Source organism: Pan paniscus, chromosome 7 (genome assembly GCF_029289425.2).
Source record: "Pan paniscus chromosome 7, NHGRI_mPanPan1-v2.0_pri, whole genome shotgun sequence".
Classification (NCBI taxonomy): Eukaryota; Metazoa; Chordata; class Mammalia; order Primates; family Hominidae; genus Pan; species Pan paniscus.
In genome coordinates this window covers 53499411-53511801 of record NC_073256.2, presented here as the reverse complement: position 1 = coordinate 53511801, position 12391 = coordinate 53499411, and positions in this window count along the sequence as shown.

The window sequence follows — 12391 nt, the reverse complement described above, 5'->3', positions numbered from 1 at the left end:
GATCTTTCATGTAACCTAAACTTTGGTTTGGATTTCTCTTCTTGAATACCTTTGTCCTTTGCAAAGGCACTTGACTAAGGGGCATCATATAAATATTTTTATAGTGAGCATGTTTTTCCAAGAGTAAATGACATTGAAGAGCCACATTTGCCTGGTTTTCTAAATTCTTATGTATTTGTTATAATATTGGTTTCTTTACCTTTACTACCTATGATGGTTAACTTTATGTGTCAATTTGACCGGGACACAGAGTGCCCAGATATTTGTTCAAACATTATTGTGGGTATGTCTGCGAGGGATTTTTCGGATGAGATTAACATGTAAATAGACAGAATGAATAAAGCAGATGGCCCTCCTAATGTGGGCGGGCCTCATCCAATTAGTTAAGGCCTGAACAGAACAAAAAGGCTGACCCTCCTCTGAGTAAGAGAATTCATCTTGCATTATGACTTTCAAACTGGGACATTAGCTTTTTTCTGCCTTTGGACTCAAACTGAAAAATCATCTTTTCTTGGGTCTTGAGCCTGCCAGCCTTTGGACTAGAACTTTATCATCAATGATCCCGGTTCTCAGGCATTTGGACTCACACTGGCACTACACCATTGGCTGTCCAGCTTGCATACTCACCCTGCAAACCTTGGAATCTGCCAGCCTCTATGATTGCATGAACCAACTTCTTATAATAAACCTCTTGGTTCTGTTTCTCTGGAGGACTGTGACTAATGTAGTAATAATTTGTATTTTCAATTTTCCTATGAGAAAAGGTTGGGCATTCCTTAATAGTCTATCTTTCCCTACATTGATTTTTCAGGTAAATTTTAACACACCAAGACAGAAAGAAAGGTAAGAAAGCAAGCAAGCAAGAAAGAAACAAAGAAATTGCCATGTTTGAGTGTGGGTGTATACATAAGCAACTAATATATGGATAATTTTTCCAAGATAAAGGATCTTTATTATATTTAAACTCATCCTGCTTTTTAAATGTGTATCTATAAAGTATTCTTGCTTGTTTGTTGTTTAGCAATTAGGCTAAAAAATAGTTTGCTAATATTTTCCATCTAAAATATGTTATAAGATATGGCTTCGAACCTCCAGCTTCAGCTTTTCTTCTTTTTCAGGTTTGGATTGGGTTTGGGTCAACTCTGAGTCAAGAAGATATTAGGTTAGTCTTTTCAGATTGTGTTCATATCCATATATCAAGAACCTACTAAAATTGAGATGGCTTCTGTTGGCTGCCCTCTCAAACCAGTTGACCTTTTGAGATTCTTTTCCAGTTGTGGTTTTCTCTTTGCACTGTGTCTATACAGTTTATATTCAAAGTGGTATAGAAAATCATTTCTTAAAACCTCAAAGCCCTATACATACTTCAGTTTCTTTTATTTCTTCCTTAGACCAGATAACTATACATTCCAAAGATTTTTGGAGTAATATGGTAGTGTTGTGTTAGAAAGGACAACATGCTGGCAATCAACCCACTCTATAGGTACTGGATTTCTAACTTGGAGTTGTGTAACTTTGGGTAAATCACTGAACCTGTCTGATGAAGACAGCACTGCCTACATCACAGTACCTGGAGAACTAATGCTATAGGACTTGGAAGATTAATTTTTAAGCTGCTAATTAATAAAGCACACATTAAGTTTTTCTTTATTTTCAAATTATATGGCATTTGATTTTTGATCCCATGCCTCTCAAATCTCATTCTTACAATAAATCAAAATAATCATCTCTTATATCCTTGGTATTGGAGATTGAGCATACATTCTGAAACCTCTAAGCATATCTAGCTTAGTTATTCTCCAATGTCTTATCTTATGTGGAAATGTATGATGTAATTTCTTTGGGATTTTTTATTTAAATATGACCCAGAAGTTTCTTGCCAGGGCTTCGCAAGGTCTCTGCATTTCATATAGGCAGTTGCCCTTCTTGTGGGATTGATTTGGACTTGTCATCTCAGGGCCTTTTCTGGTGATAAGCAGATCCCCAAGAGTGGTCTTATGTCTCCACAGGTTTTTACTCATTGTTTTAAAAAGGTGTTTGTACTATAGATCTGTAAAAATAATTTTAGCTCTAACATCTCTTGGTCCTCTCTTCAGTACATGCTCTCTGTTTGTAGGAGACAGCAACAGTAACCCAGGGGGAAAAAAACCTTCCTCTTTGTCTCTCATATTCCATCTTCCAGCTAAGAAAATATGGGAACTGAATTGCCTCCAGCAGCGTGTTATAATAGATTCAATCATTCAAAACAAAAAACAATATAAGCTCGCAATGCTTATTCTATTGCCACCTTTTAAAGATGTTGGATTAGTTGTGGTTCAGGAGCTTGTGTATTTCAACATAAATCGGATCCTGTCAATAATAAAAATACAATTATGAAGATTGAATAATAGCATCCATTTATTAAGTACTTACTATAGTAAGCACTTTCCATACTCATCTCATGAAACTTCACAACAATACTATAAAACAGGTACTGTCTCCACGTTATAGAGGGGGATCCTGACATTGAACAACATGGCCAAATCATATAACTAGTAAGCAGCAAATTGGGAGATTGATCATAGCTCTGTGTGGCCGACTTATGGATTTTCTTGTGATCTATTAGTCATCAAGTGACCTGCATATATCTTATTCTTGATCCAGTGTGCATCTTTAGGAGTGTCACTCAGATTTTCTTCTCTTTAGTTTTTCTACTTTCAAAATAATAACACTAAAATTCATGTACACCTCACATAGATTTATGGTAATGCATAACAAAACAACCAGACTTCCAACATAGATATTGCCAAGTTTTCTTTTCTCTTTTTCCTTCCTGCCTTCCTTCCTTCTCTCTCTTTCTTTCTTTCCTTCCTTCTTTCCTTCCTTCCTTCCTTCTTTTTTCTTTCTTTCTTCTTCCCTTCTTTCTTCCACAGGGTTTTGCCCTGTCTCCAAGGCTGGAATGCAGTGGCACAATCTTGACTCACTGCAGCCTCAACCTGCGGGGCCTAAACAATCCTTCCACCTCAGCCTCCTGAGTAGCTGGGACTACAGGCACGTGCCACCATGCCTGGCTAATGTTTTTGGTATAGCCAAGTTTTTTTTATTGTAACATTGTTCATCCTCAGCTTGATAGTGCAAGAATTTATAATCTTATTTTACAAGTTATTTTTAAATATCTTTAAAGGCAAAATGACAGAAAAGAAACTAAAGATTTTGACTATACTTAGGATAATCCTGTGTGTGCAAGGGATACTTAATAATTTTCCGTTCTTGATAATGATAAAAATAAACTGATGCAAGAAGGAAGACACATTATCAATTCAAACATGGGGAGGGGTTTTATGACTTACTGTACTTGCTCATGGCTTTACTGTTTCATCTTATAGGTAAGGCATTTCCTTAAGAGATACACAGGTTCTAAATAAATATTAAAAAGAACCACTCTGGAAGAACATATTTCAAAAAAAAGAAGAAATTAAAAACACACTATTCAACATTTCCTTTAATAATTCAAATCTTCTTTGTCAGACCTCTGTGCCCTGTGTCTGGAATGTTCTCTCTTTTTCTACTGACAGACTCCCACTTGCCTTTAAAAACTCTCTTGAAATCCTTCTTGACAATAAAATTGTTTTAGCTTCATTGGAAAGAAATAGACAATTTCTTGATCAATTTACTCAGAATGTATCAATGTCATTTTTATTTTTAAAAAATGTGCCCTAAGATTTCTTTTAGAGTATAGGAAAAAGCATGATTTGATTTTAACCTATACGCTGGCTAGAGATAAATTATGTGTATCATTTCATCTTTTATATGTAAATTACATTCTCAAGCCACAGCAATGAGAAGGAGTCCTTCAGGAGGGTGAGTGTGGGTCAACACAGCCTTAATCTATAGCTCCAGTTCCCACTGGCCTAACTGCTTGAACCAGCCTATCCAATCCTTCATTTTCTTTAGAGCAGTTGTTCTCAGCTCTAGCTTCACATTAGAATCCAAGAGGATTCTAAATCACCTATGCCAAGAATTCATGCCAGGCCGATTGAATTTGGGTTCTTCAGGGTAGGGATGGTTTTAAGATGCTCTCTAGGTGATAATCAGTGTAGTCAGGGTTGAGAACCTCTCCTTTCCAGCAAGAGAGTTAAGTTGCTGTGATCAGTTACCTTCTCTTCTGTAGCCTTCTGTGCTCAGTGGTTTCCATTCTGCTAAACTCTATAATTGTACTCCTGCTACCTGCTGTCGGGTCTGTTACTGTCAGCTGAACCCAAAGCTGACTTTGAAGTTTGTTGGTGTTATTCCATGGGGTATGTCCCATGCTGTTCTATGTCCCATGTCTCACTTCAACAATCATCATGCTGTAATGGAGAAGGGCTTTAGCCTGTCAGTATTAGTATTATTGATTAAGCCCCAAACAGTGACTAGTTGTTGTGCTTCCTTTTTAAAAAATCACTCATGGTATTACCACTCTGTTATTTAGCACTGCTGTTTTTCAGTCTATTTAGACAGCAGTTGCGTCTGTCTTCTCTTAAGGAGCAGGTCACAAAATGTTCTGATTAGTACCATACAATATTTCTCTCAAACCACTCCCTGTACTGATATTCAATGAATGTCTTTATAACAAGATGCACACCAACTTTGTTTTCATTTTAAATGAAATATATCAGTTGAGGATATACTTCCCTAGTGTTTAGAGGACTATTACAAACTATGTCCCTTCTTTTTCCATTCCAGTTCTGTCATTGTTCATTTACTACAATATACCTTAACACTACTTTTCCCATTATATTTATTTGGTTCTCATGGAATGGAAACTTCCAGCAATTCACCCTGACAGTATCCAATTCCAGCAGAATAACCCCTGTCCCCTTACTCAGGGATCCTGTATATGTGTATGTGTGTGTGTGTGTGTGTGTGTGTATAAATATATATACATATATTTATAAGTGTAATCTTTATATGTGTATATACATATATATTTATACACACAAGCACACACGCAAATATGCATATATTAATATAAATATGTTCAGTTTACATATTCAAAAGAATCAAGGCCTTATAAGGCAGTAGCTATAACTTCATAAAACAAAAACTCATTAAATGTTTGATGAATGAACAAAGTCAATGAACACTGCCCAATATAAGGCAGTCTGCAATGAAAGCCTCAAAACTTATTCATTATGATGCTCATAGTAGTGGTGTTGGGCTTTCTGAAGAATAGGAACAGAAGTTCACGTCCCCTTTGCTTTCTTTCCAAGTTTACCACATACTACAACTCTATTGTGTAAGTCAGGAAGATGCTGGTCCAGAACCTCGCAGGGATAAGCTGTCCCTGATGGCCAAATCAGATGGGACAGGATCACATGCTTGCTCTGAACCCCTGCTTCTTGCGCAAGCTGGTTACAAGCATTGCTGCTGCTGTGACATGTAAGCAACAAATTAGGCATCAATGGTGTGGCTCAGTGAACAGAAGCAGATACTCACCCTCCAATGTGTAAATCCATTTAGCTGTAATTTCTGGCTGCCTCAGCTAGAGTTAAGTCCCTGACAAGTTAAAAGGATGCCTCACAGGTAAGCCTGTTTCTCCTTGGGGAGATGATAAAATGGGGGATGGTGTGAGAGATAAGAACTGGAGGAGGGGAAGTAGAGTCCTTTGGAGTTTCATTTACAAGCTGTTTACTTAAAAAAAGTAACATCTGAACCTGCCGCATTGAGTGGCATTATCTTCTGCTTCTGTTCAGCAGCTGGTCATTCTCCCTCCCCTTTGCCCAGCAGCCCACAGCTTCATTGCTCTCTGACTTAACAGGAAATAACTATCTTCCTTCCCAAAGACCTGTCAAAAATTGGTAATGCAAGGGAGCAGTCAGGCTAGCCTGCTGGCCACTCATTTCTTATGAATCATCTGGCAATTTTTTAGTTTGACAATTGCACCTCATATATTTTAATATTGGTTTTGAAAGAAGAAAGCGGGGAACTTCCATTTCTTTACAGCTCCCTGTAATTTCAACTTGCTCTTTACTTATGTATGAAGTCGACTTGGGTGGAAAGGTTAGAAGCAGATGAATTTCTAGTTTCGGAGCCTAGGAAAGGCCAATAAAATGTGCAATAATCTTAATGCTAAGGTTTCAAGGAGCTGGAAGTATGTTTTATATTCATGGATGACACTCCTTGAAAATGATGACAGGGACCTCATATTTTTAAAGGCTTTTTTTCTTTGATCTTTCTTACATCCTAACACCCATTTAAATTTTTTCAGACAATCGTAGAAAACAAAACAAAGCAAAACCAAAATAAAAACAAGATTTCATTATAATTGAAAAGGTTTCCTAATGCATTCAGGTCCAATGAGCAAAAAAATAAATAAATAAATAAATAAATAAATAAAATAAAAAAATGGCTTTGTTTTATTTTAATCTTTTTTGGGCAAATCGAAAAACAGCTGACTACTTCTCTAACACCAAATATGTACTCGTCTTTCTACCTATAAACTCTGCTTTTCTTAATTTTTATTCATGAATTGGTTTGCTTTATATTGACTGTATGCACAATTAAAAGATTTGGTTAGAAACTCCAGAAGTCACAATAGGATTTAATATTTCTGTTGCTATAGGTGTAAACAAAACATTATATGACAATACTTATTTAAATTCTTAAGTTTATGGTGATGAAATGAAGCTGCAATTACCCCGACTTTTCTTCCCATGGTCCAAGGATTAAATAGAGAGAGAGAATCAGGGGCTGATGACTTATGCCTGTAATCTCGGCATTTGGGAGGCTGAGACGGGAGGATGACTTGAGCACAGGAGTTGGAGACCGGCCTAGGCAACATAGCTAGACCTTGTCTCTACTACTATTGCTATGAATAACAATAATAAAATTAACAGGCATCATGCCATACTCCTCTAGTCCCAGCTAATCGGGAGGCTGAGGTGAGAGGATTACTTGAGCCCAGGAGTTTGAGGCTGCAGTGAGCTGTGATCACAACACTGCATTCCAGCCTGAGTGACAGACTGAGACCCTTTCTCAAAAAAAAAAAAAAGAAAGAAAAAAAGTGACTCAGGAAAGCAGGGAAGGAAAGGAAAATAATGGAGAAGAGATAAGATGTAAGATGTCTTTATCAAACATGAGTTTGTGATGAGTTCAGATATTTGAGCCACTGTGCATTCTATCATATGTCTACCCTTAAACATCTGTTCCATCCTGTTCTAGAAGTTTATGTTCTATTCAGTACCAACAATTGTACTTATCACTCACTGCACTACAAAGCCTCAAAATAATAGCATACTTTTATGGAGATCTGTACCTTTCAAAGTACTGTCATTTTCATTATGTCATTTTATCTTAACAAAACCCTTGAATCATAAAATTCTGTAGTTAGAAGAGCTATCCTATACCATTACCTCTAAAATAGTCCCCCAAATTATGATATAGTTTCTATTTTTGGACAGTTTACCAGTACATTACACAAACAATTCAATTTTCAAAAACTTGTTTTCCTTGTAATGAAAAAGTAACACTTGTTCATTTTTGAAATTACAGAATAAATAATAAAATTTAAATCACTTTTAAACTCACCACCAATAATTAATTGCTATCAATATTTTGATATATTCCTATGCTGCCTTTCCTTTTTACATATTTAAGTAATTTGTTGGGAATGAATTATTACTGCAACAGCCGGCACACATATATCTGTATTTGTTGGTCCTTAAGGTAGGAGTTGATTCCTGGTTTGGCCTGGTTATCAAAGGGCACCCAGACACCAAGACAAAGGGGTGAGGACCAAGGATGAGAACAAAATGAGAACACTTGGCAGAGGAGGGCATGGAGGAGTTGGAGGAGTGGAAGCCAAGGAAAGTGATGGAAATTGAAGAGCATAGCAATGTAAGTCCTCCGTATAACTCTCCTTATCTTCAGTAACTCCAATGAAAACTTACACATTGCTTTGTGTGAGTGGGCTTATTTTTATGGAAACAGATAAAAGGATGGAGCATTTTTACCTGGGGTGATAAAACCCTAAAACATCACCTGTAAATGTAGGTGCTCAGGAGTGCTTGAGCCCTTGGGAATGAGCAGAAACTCTGGGGATGGTTTTGTATAATAGTTCCACAAATTCTGACTGCAGGGTGGAAATCAAGCTTTAACTAGGTCTCTGAGAGCCATTGTACTCCCTGATGACTTCTCAGTTGTATGGGCAAATATAAAATGTCTTTATATAATATTGTCCAGATAATCTAACATTTTCCTGTTTGTTTTACAGTTTTGCACAATATTATTTATCTTATAACATATGATATGCTTTATAATATGGTTTATAACATGTATATTAAGGCATATATTATTTATGTGTATATATGTATATATTACTGACATGGGGTCAAATCCCCATTACTACCATTTTACAAATACCATGAACATCCATATATATAAGACTTACATGACGCGTCAAGTTATTTCTTAATCTCTCCAGATGTGAAATGTTTTGTTTTTAGGTTATGCATTCATTTTATATTTTTGACATACATTTCCAAGTTTCAAAAAAATCTGTTTCACAAATATACAATGCCATCAACAATGTATAAGTACTCAGTACCCCTTCTACTAAATTTTGTCCATCTATCCAGTTGTTGAAACACTTCTGAATTTTCATTTTGTTGTCAACTGTGTTAGCATTCCTGCTGGGTTTGGTGAATCAAAATACTCATGTCACCTGTCTCATTCAAGACATCAATCACAAAAAAAAGTTAAGGACATAAAGCATGGAAAGAGCCTTTGGAAAAACCATATAAAATTATAGCCAGGAAAACATTCATTGAATATTGCTTTTTGAAAATGATTCGTCATTCATTGCTTTATCTATATTTGTAGTTCATGTTTACAATCATCATAATCTATAATGATTATTGATTACCATTTGTAGTATCATAATGTGATTTTACTTATTCACTTGTATATTTAACCCCTTCCTGACACTAGCACCACCAAGCAGTGAAATAATACTGATTTGTACAACATTCTGAGGAGAAATGATTTATCCCATTAAGAGCAACAGAACAGATGCCATAGAAATTTCTTCAGAGAGGAGGTGACTTATAATGTTAGCTTTCACAAACCAAAAGGTGCTCCCTGTGTAGAAACAGAGCTAAAGGGAATTCCAGGAGTAGAGAACATTATTTTTTAAAAGCACCGAAATATGAAATAGTATGGTGATGTGTAGGAAACACATGAGAAATGATTAGGTATAACTAAAGCATAGTATTGGGGCTACAGAGGAAGGACCTGGAAAAGGAAAAACAATACAATATCCTTGGTATCCTCAAAATAGAAGTTGACTTACTTTTTGCTAGACTTACGAGGCTACTCAAGTTGACTTTAATTCAGACTGCATCAGGCTCAAAAGCAAGAACTTCAATCCTATCTTCCAATATGTAACCAACTAAATAGGAATGAGGAATAGTGAAAAGAAAATTCAGGCCTCCATGTCTACGGGGCTTCATATCTAGGTTTTACTGTCATCACTTTATTGGTTTAGTCATTTGCTTTCTTTCTCTTTCTTTTCTTTTTTTTTTTTTCTCTTTCTTTCTTTATCTTTTATTTTATTTTATTTTTATTTTTTTGAGACAGGGTCTCGCTCTGTTGCCCAGGCTGGAGCACGGTGACACCATCTTGGCTCACTGAAACCTCTGCCTCCTGGTTCAAGCAATTCTCCTGCCTCAGCCTCTTGAGTAGCTGGGATTACAGCTGCCCACCACCACACCTGGCTAATTTTTGTATTTTTAGTAGAATGAGTTTCACCATGTTGGTCGGGCTGGTCTTGAACTCCTGATCTCAGGTGATCCACCCTCCTCGGCCTCTAAAATTGCTAGGATTACAGGTATGAGCCACTGAGCCTGGCCTCTTTCCTTCCCTTCCTTCCTTCCTTCCTTCCTTCTTTCCTTCCTTCCTTCCTCCCTTCCCCTCTCACTCTCTCTCTCTCTCTCCCCCTCCCTCCCTCTCTCTCTTTCTATCTTTCCAACATTATTCAGACTTTTCCAGGTAATGGGATGAAATGAAGAAATCAGAATTACTTCCCCTATTTCAGCTTCCCACTTGTTTGGGATGTCTTGGACTTCATTCTCTATAGCTTTCTTCCTCTCCTAAAAATGAGTTTCTGTGTTTTCCTCCAAACTGCCTGGACTTGCAAATAGGGTACATTCTTGGAAGTAATATTTGGGGTATGCCAAATTAAGGGTACTTGCCTGTCTCATAAAGAAGTTCCAGTAATTCAAATCAGCAGTCCAAGGGCAGGCAGAGTCATCTGATCCTACCTCTGTAGGTGTGGTTAGAAGAGGTGAGGCTGAGGAGTAGGGGATGAAAATCAAGATTGACTCAAAGAGGGGATAGATAGCATCAAGAGTATAGAGGTAGTCTTAAGGATGAGCATCAGAATTTCGGGGAGATTTGGGGAAGTTCAGACAGGGCCCCATTCAGCATCTGAGACCATGGGGCTCAGATCCAGATATGGGGCACTGGAAACTGACAAGAAGGAGGTGAAAAGGAATGAGCAGGAAGTTCAGTTATCTAGCCAACTGATCTACAATGTACGGCAAGGTTCTAGGCTCAGGAGGGAACTGAATTTGCCACTGAAACCAGAGAAAAAATTAGATGGATTGAGGTCACAATGAAATCTGGGGACTGAATACAGCAGTTTGGTTCTCATGTGGGTGCCCTGAGATAGAGGTTTAAAGCCTTAGACTCACCCACTGATGAGAAAAATTTCCCTGATAGCTGTACAGGCTTACACATCATTTGTTTGGGAGACTGTGTAGAACCAAGTTCATCGCAGGGTAAGTAGGGATAGCTGAGGGCTGACGTCTGTCACACCTGGGGCAAGTACAGGTTGGATTCCTTGATGAAGCTCTGCTCCCTACTGCTGTGAATTCTTTTGTGACAGTATCTGAGGTGAAACATTGCCAGATATTGTGCCAAGAGGCCTTTCCATGGTTCATAAAAATGCTATAAAAAGATGAAAATTGCTGCCACAAAACAAAGACTTATAACAAAATAGGGAACCTCCTAAATTCAGAAGCTAAGAAAAACTGAGAAATGAAAACCGTTCTGCATATTCCAGGGGGTGGGTACAGCACCCCCATAGCCATTTGTATAGGCAAGTGGCATTTGCATTTATAATCTATGTTAGAAAACATCTGGGCATTTTGCTGTTGAGTAAATGATCACCTGGCTTTCTCTTGAATTCATCGCCCACTTGAGTCCCAATTTCCTCTGTTCTCTTTTTTGAAAGGGCCTATGCTGGCCTGGGCAACATAGTAAGACCCCATCTCTACAAAAGAAATTTTTAAAAAGTTAGCCAAGCTGGTGGAGTGTGCCTCCATTTGTAGCTACTAGGGGGGCCACGGCAGGAGACTCGCTCAAGAGCAAGAGTTTGAGACCAGCTTAGGCAACACAGTGAGACCTGTGCCTACAAAAAATTTTGAAAAAGTAGCTGAGCAGGTTGGCATGCACTTGTAGTCCCAGCTACCTGGGAGGAAGAGGTGAGAGGATCACTAGAACCCAGGAGTTTGAGGTTGCAGTGTGCTATGATAGCACCACTGCACTCTAGAACCCAGGAGTTTGAGGTTGCAGTGTGCTATGATAGCACTGCTGCACTCCAGTCTGGGTGTCAGAGCAAGACCCCAACTCCTAAAAAAAAAAAAAAAAAAAAAAAAAGAGGAAGAAGAAAGTATCCACAAAAACTCATTTCCTAGGAGAGGGTGGTTGGTGGTTGTATCACTTTGACGTCTGGGAATAATGGGGCCATGTTAAAAGCATAGTTCATAATAAGGTTATCAACTGGCAATCTATAAAAACTCATTTGAAATATTCCTTACTGATAAATCTGAGGACAAAGCTTTCTTCCTAACAACTGCACCTTTGCTTTCATTCCCAATATTTGTTTTCCCAATATAATGTCTGGATATTCATTAACACTGGTAATTCGTGGTTAAGTGTTTGAGGGAATACATTTTCCATATACCTTGTATGCAGATGTGGCTGTATTGAGATACAGTAAGTACTATTCATGCTTCTGTTATAAAATTCTGAACATGCTTAAGCAATAGTCATAAATGCATTAAATAACACCATCCCAAGCACTAGAATCCTCTGTCTGCCAGCTGGGTGAGCTTCTACTATATGTCATTTTGATGTAATGCACTCCCATTTCTGCTGTTATTAGATGCAAAGTATTTGAAAAGATGCTAGATTGAATTGAAATCTGATTACGTTTGGGTTTGGGTTTTTGAGATATTGCCTGTTTTCCTAAGATACAGTGTTCTGTTTTCTTTTTAATCTCACAAATATGTACATACATTCTGACCCCTTCATTTCTCTCTTCTCTTCTCTACATTCATAGGTCATATGGGATTCCTGATTCTTATTT